General features: G+C 38.6%; 1 non-coding gene across 1 annotated transcript; it reads left to right on the plus strand.

Moving 5' to 3' along the window:
* The first annotated feature begins 1,066 nt into the window (after positions 1-1,066).
* On the plus strand, positions 1,067-1,173 carry LOC116280736 (U6 spliceosomal RNA). The gene has a single exon (XR_004190220.2). It is a non-coding gene; the product is annotated as a U6 spliceosomal RNA (small nuclear RNA).
* The last annotated feature ends 6,033 nt before the right edge of the window (positions 1,174-7,206 follow it).

Consider the following 7,206-nt stretch of genomic DNA (forward strand, 5'->3'; position numbering starts at 1 on the left):
AAGGGAAGTGGATTGCTGGGTGGTGGGGTTCCAGGTTCTGAGATAAGAGCCCAGGGTTAGGCAGAGATTGTATGAGGGATCAGGCAAGGATCTGTCTGCCAAAAAGCACCAAGGTTGGAAGGGAGATGCGGGGCAGAGCACGTGAAGAAAAGAGCCAAGGGTAAGGAAGGAAAATTTAAGAAATCAAGAGAGAAGCCTGAGAAACAAGAAAGAAAGTGCAAGGAGAGGCAAAGCAAGGGGTGAAGGAAGGAGTGCAGGGAGGCACTGTGACAAAGGAGATGAGAACAGGAAAGGGAGGAAGGTAGATACTGAAACAGGCCAGTCCTGGAGTATGAGTAGCAAGAGAAGGTGTCCTCAGGGAGAGTCTACACTGTATGGATCTGCAAGAATGAAATGATTATTGCGTTTGACCTTATCCCTTTTATAGGACTCCTGTTTACTAAAATTTTAGAATTCTTTTAATTTTCCCCCATTCTGATAAGCAAGAAAACTCTCAATACATCTTAATTTGTAATTAAAAATAACTAAAAAAATTAAAAATAAAAATAGCTAGCAAAATTAAATTTTTTTCATATGTCTTTGTTCATTTGTATTCTTAGTCAACTGCCATTTCACGCCTTTAATTTATTTTTCTTCTGGGATTTTGTTTTCTTATTGACTCTTCTTAAATATTTATATATTAACAAAATTGACCTGTGTTCTAATATTGCAGATATTTTTCTCATTTTATTATTTGTCTTTTAACTTGGCTTATGATGCTGCTGCTGGTGGTGACAGGGGAATTTGGGTTTGCTATTTGCTGTTTGGTTTGGTTTTGGCCTTATAGCTGCCTTTTCATGGTTTTGTTTTGGAGGTAATACTCAAGAAGAGCAAAAATTCTTCTAGTTCAATGATTTATTAAGAGGTAAGGGAAATAGGATACGGGGAGACTAGGGTTAAAAGAAACATTAATCCTATCAAGGCATATCAGGGAAGAAAGTAACCAACCAAACCAAAGGCAACTGTATTTGTAAAACAAATTTTTGATGTTAGAACCTACTTGGAATGTTTAAGATAAACCAAAATAGTGCTCGCTTCAGCAGCATGTATACTAAAATTGGAACGATATAGAGAAGATTAGCATGGCCCATGTTCAAAGATGATGTGCAAATTCATGAAGCGTTCCATATTTTGGGGGAAAAAGTATTTGGACCACAGTAAGAATTCAATAAATGGCAATAGTTGTTGAGGCAAAAAAAGATAAACCGAAATACATCCAGGATGTTGTTTTGATTGTATCTACCGTTTGCTCACCTATACCATATGATAGTCTTCGTTAGGCACTGAAGCCAGGGTAGGTTCCAGCCATGGTGACTTAAATCCTGGGGTCTGTGTCATGCAGTGCCAAGAAAGCAGATGTAGCAGCCTGTCAGTCTCATTGACTGCCTAGCATTAGTGGGAATTTCAGGACACAACACTGATATCTTCTGCAGGGTGTCACATGGTGAGGAAAGCAGTGAATGGTTGTTCTCTGGTCAGCATAACTGCTGAAGAAATAACAGTCATTTCTTTTTCTAGACACATTATTTAGAAATTCAAGCCATGGATTGGAGATTGCTTGCCTTCAAAACTGTAGTGCAAGATAAAAAGAGTAGATGAAGAAATTATGGAAAAGGAAAAATTAGAGTAGGACGAATAAGATAAAACTAGGGATAATTTTATTACACAAAATTCATACTCAGAAATTCAGTACAAGTTGTGAAATAAGGCCAGGAATTTGAGCTGCCTAGCATCAAAAGCAAAAAGAGTAAAACCAGAGAGGAGGGTATAGCTCAAGTGGTGGAGTGTATGCTCAGCATGCATGAGGTCCTGGGTTCAATCCCCAGTACCTCCTCTAAAAATAAATACATAAACCTAATTACCTCCTCCCCCCAACATTTTTTTTTAAAAAAAGTGAAACATTTTTTTTCAATCACTCCTGATACTGAGTTCTGAGAGAAATTTCTCCACTGAGTAACCATTAAGACAATAATGCCTGATAACCTAGTTGATAAGACCCTCAGCAACATATAAACAGTGAACAATATGAGCCCTCTGTGTAGGCAGCTAAGGGGAGTTCTTGATATTTTTATACCCATTGATTCTTGTACAAAAAGCATTGAAAATGTCTTCCCTTTCTTGATTAACAAATCCTATTAGATAAGGGAAAAAAGATGTTATAAATGTTCATAACATTTGGTTCAAAGTCCATGAGACAAATTTGTGTTCCTTTGAATTCCTGTTGTAAAATTTTCAATGTTGCAGAGCGAGCTTGGACAAGAATTTTATAGCAAAAAAAAAAAAAAAAAGACTTGCACATTAAGCTGTGTAATTCCTTGCTGGTTTTTATTATTGCGGTATTTTATTATTTTTTTGTCAGTGAGGGGGATACATATTTATGTTTGTTTTTAACGGAGGTACTGGGGATTGAACCCAGGACCTCGTGCATGCTAAGCATGTGCTCTACCACTTGAGCTATATACTCCCCCTACCTTGCTGGCTTTTATTCCTACCCAATTCAAACTATCCTTTTTATAACTCTGCAGGATACTTAATAAACAATATTTTATTGTAATAATGATTTGAACTGCACAGTTGATTTGCTACCCACATGACTACTTTTCCTTCTATTAAAAGTGGTTTTGCATGTGTTTTTCGAATAAGTCGATTGAGCAATAAGAGTGATGAAGAGGGTAGCTCAGAGGAAGAGAGTTAACAAGAATCGAAGGGAGGAGATGGTACCCGTTTTTGTGGCATCTCATTTTTGTCCCTGTGCTCTTATAGACACAGAAATGGAGCAAATGCACACTTTATGGAATACAATCAGCCTGCGCGAAGACTGTCCTGTATTTGGAATTAGTTTTGGAAGCAGAACAGAGGTGTGTTTTTCATTATGCCACATTGGATTTTCGCATTGGAGAGTATAATTACCAAACCCAGCCCTCAAACCACTGCAAAAACATCACATGCTTCTTACACACATTTTTTCCCTTCAAACTAGCACTCAAGCGCCCACCAAGGGCCCTGCCCACAGTAGGGTTCGTTTAAAATTCTTTGCAAACACAGTTGTAACATGGCTCCCATCCACACAACAAGTATTATCAGAGTTAAATCATAGGATTATTCTTATATTACAGATAACTAGGTACAGTTAATGTATAATCGTTATTATATTAGGGCCCTGGGCCAGAGTCCCCCTGTGTATAAAATTGCCCTCCAGGAGTCAGGCTCTCAGCAATGCACTAGTATCTCTTTCAAGCTTACAATGAACTTGTGCTATAAACTTGGAAGTTTAGAAGGTCAATTCAGTTTGGAGTTTAATTTCTATTTAATTTGAAGTTTGGAAGCAGTGCTAAGGAAAAATGGAGACAGAAAGAGGTAGACATTTTATGCTGCTTTTCCTCCCAAGAGCTCATGTGGGGGTCGGTGAGAAATTCTAGGCACCAAGCTCTCTTATGGTCCCCCTTCCTCGCTGCCCATTGCGAACCCATTATTCTCCCCACTCACCCCTGCAGGCTTGGGGGATGGCAGTTACTAAGGCTCTTCCTAGGCAGGGGCAGTTTCTAATTGATTTTTGTTCTAGCAGCTTAAAAGATTTAACACAGCTTTTTGAAGAACCTCAGTCAAGGGAAGTAGCATGGGAAAGGGAGTCATTTATCATCTCGGTTAGTTTGGAATATACACTAATATAATGCAAGGTGATTTAGGTGATCTGTTAACAAAGATTTAACATTTTAATAGTTCATTTTTTATAGTAATAATAACTTACATTCAAATAACATTTACTATGGGTTGGACATTATGCCTTATCTCTATTAATTCATTTAGTTCTCAGAACAACTCTTAAGAAGAGGGTAAGTAATGTTACTGTACCCTGTTACAGATGAGGAAACCAAGGCACAGAAAGAGCAAGTGCTTTGTCCCTGGTTTTTTAGGAAGTACAGGTAAAGCCTGGATTTGAACCTATAAAATCTAGCTCCAGTGTCTGTGCAATTAAGCACTTTCCAGCTCTTCTCACCCAGAGTTCACTGAGAGAATCAAACCCTAGTACTCTAGGACATCCATTGTGCCTAATGAATCACCTTCTCGCCTATGCACCTGGAATAATAATAGCTATGTATATGGTGTACATCCTAGTAGCTTCAGAAAAAGTTACTTAAATCATTTTCTGCTTAGCTCTCTCACATTACCCATTTGCTGAAAAAAGCCATTTGATTATACTGTATAGTATGTCCTAGAGAAATATGTAACTAGTAGTATTAATTACTGCTATGGACTGAATGGTGCTTCCCCCTTCACATATTGAAGCCTAATCCCTAATGTGAAAGTATTTGGAGATGGGGCTATGGAAGGTATTTAGGATTGGATGAGATCATGAGGATGGAGCCCCATGATGGAATTGGTTCCCTTGTAATAAAAAGAAGAGCCCAGAGCGCGCGCGTGGACACACACACACACACACACACTCTCTCTCTCTCTCTCTCTCTCTCTGCCATGTGAGGACATAGCAAGAAGATGGCCAACAGGGAGTGGCCCTCACCAGATGCCAAATCTGCTGGCACCTTGATCTCAGGACTTCTCAGCCCCCAAAACTGTGAGAAATAAATTTATTGTTTTAGCCATCTTGTCTGTAGTATCTTTGTTATAGCTGCCCAAACTAACAAAGACAATTAATCTATTATTGTATAAAAGATTACTCCAAAATTTAGTAGCCAAAACAACAAACATTTATTATCTCATAGTTTATATGGGTCAGAAATGAAAGCTTATGTTTATACAAAAACCCATGCCCAAATGTTCCAAAAACTGGAAACAATTCAAATGTTCTTCAACAAGTGAGTGATTAAACCAATTGCGGTAAATTCATACCATTGAATACTGCTCAGCAACAAAAAGGCAAAAAGGAGCAAACTATTGATACATGCAGCAACTCTGGTGTATATCAAGGGAATTATGCTAAATCAAAAAAAAAGCCAGTTTCAAAAAGTTACATGACTCCATTTACATGACATTCTCAAAATGAGAAAATTATAGATACAGAACAGTTTCGTGGTTGTCAAGCTTTCAGGAGAGTGGAGGAGAATGGTGGCTGTGGCTATCAAGGGGTAGCGTGTGGGGTCTGTGTGATGAAACTAGCCTTATATGCTGTTAGTAATTAGAGCAAGGATATCAATATAATGCAGAAGTTGTGTTCAGTTAAATGTGATTTTTTTCTACCATTTTAATATTTTGTGCCAACAAGTAACATCAACTGAAAGTAAAACACTTAATATAGCAGAAGACAGCAAAGCTACGGGTGTGGACACAATCCTCCCAAAGTCTTCTCCTTGGCTCCGTTTATCTGATTGGCTGCTTCTCCCCATCACTGTGGATTTTGCATTCTTTGCCATAATTCAACAATCACAACTCTTCCTTTCAGCTATGTTTCATTTATCTATTGCTGCAATAACAAACCACCCCAAAACTTAGTGGTTTAAAACAACATAAATATGTAATTTGCCATTGTTCTGGTGATTTTGGTGGGGCTTAGAAGGAACATCTCCTCTCTGCCTCACAGTATCTGGAACCTCAATTCAGATGACTACAGTGGACTGGGGGCTGGAAGAGCTGAGGACTGGCTGGGTTTCTCTATTTCTCACTCTTTTTGTTTCTCTCTGTCCTGTCTATGTGAATAGCTCAGGCTTCCTCATAGCATGTTAATCTCAAGGTGGTGGAACTTCATACAGAGCAGTTGACGTCTCTCAACCACTGCATTCCCAAAGTCTGTGGTGGAAGCCCCAAGTTTTCTTATGATCTAACCTCAGAAGTACTAGAACATCCCTTTTGCTGCATTCTGTTGATCAAGCAAGTTACTAGGGCCAGCTGAGATTCAAGGACAGGGAGCTAGATTCTACTTCTAAATGGGAGGAATAACAAAAAAAACTGTGACCATATTTTATCAAAAGTCCTTTTCATCAAAATAGTTTGACTTGTTTTAATCCCATATTTACTATAGTCCTTTTATTAGGTATTTGCCATGTCTTTTTTAATTGGGCTAGTTATTTATTTTGGTGGTGCTCTAATTATCAAGGTCTATAGATTTTGAATGGTTTATGCCAACTGTATTTTGTCCACAAACTTTGTTGTTTTGAGTACGAGATTTCACAGAACTCAGCATTTTCAGGAATACATATATCTCATACACCCCATTACAGCAGAAACACCTGTAAATGTGTGTGCTTACCGTCCTAGGGTTTTAACTGAGTGTTTCGAGCCTCAGCTTAGACTCAGCATTTCTTAAGAAGCCCCAATTTCTTATTTTAACCTTTGATCCCAATGCAGAAGTGCATTGTTACATCAAACAAGACTCATTCTTCAAGCAGAAACTGCCAAGAAGAGGCAGTAATAAAAACTGATCTTCTGTGAAGAAGATGGAGATTGACTTCAAGGTGCAATTGGGAAAGTGATTTTTCAGATTATTGTTGTTTCTGTTTTAGTCATTAAGCACTTTGTTACACGTGTGGCATGATGGAGAATCACATGCAAATTTAGCTGAAGTCATGTAAAGCCTTCAGTTGGCATAATGCCCAGAGGAATTTGTGTGTGTGTGCGCGTGTATGTGTGTGTATCTGTGAGAGAGAGAGAGAGAGGCTGGCCAATCTGTCATTCAGAAGCTCTGTTGAATTCTTTCTGTGCCTACTTGCCCCCTCATCACCCTTTTGTTAAGTACTTTTCAAAACACAAGAACACTGCAAAGACACCAAATCCCATTTACAACTGAAGCTAAGATATTGACTTTTCCTCCAACCACATCCTCTGTGGAAATAAAACCACACACATGTGCACACACACATGCGCGTGCGCACACACACACACACACAACTTATCACTCAGAACTCGAGTGCCACCGATGAAGGCTAAGTCCCAGCACCAGATTTCTGACATAAAACTCCATATCAAGATAAAAGCGTTCACCAAAAATGCTCTATAAGATTGCCTGAATTAGTAGCACTATTGAGATGAAAGTCTTAACGTCTTATGAGTCACAGACCAAATTTCAACAAAAATTTCTTGACAAGCTGTATATTAAGCACCATATGAGGACATATGAGGAGGATGTATGAAAAGAAAGAAGATAATTCACTTCTTATTACGCAGTTGCTGGGGCCCAAAACCTAAATTCCCATTTGGCTTCTTTCTTTTCAAAGC

This window comes from Vicugna pacos, chromosome 5, assembly GCF_048564905.1.
Source record: "Vicugna pacos chromosome 5, VicPac4, whole genome shotgun sequence".
In the NCBI taxonomy this organism is placed as follows: domain Eukaryota; kingdom Metazoa; phylum Chordata; class Mammalia; order Artiodactyla; family Camelidae; genus Vicugna; species Vicugna pacos.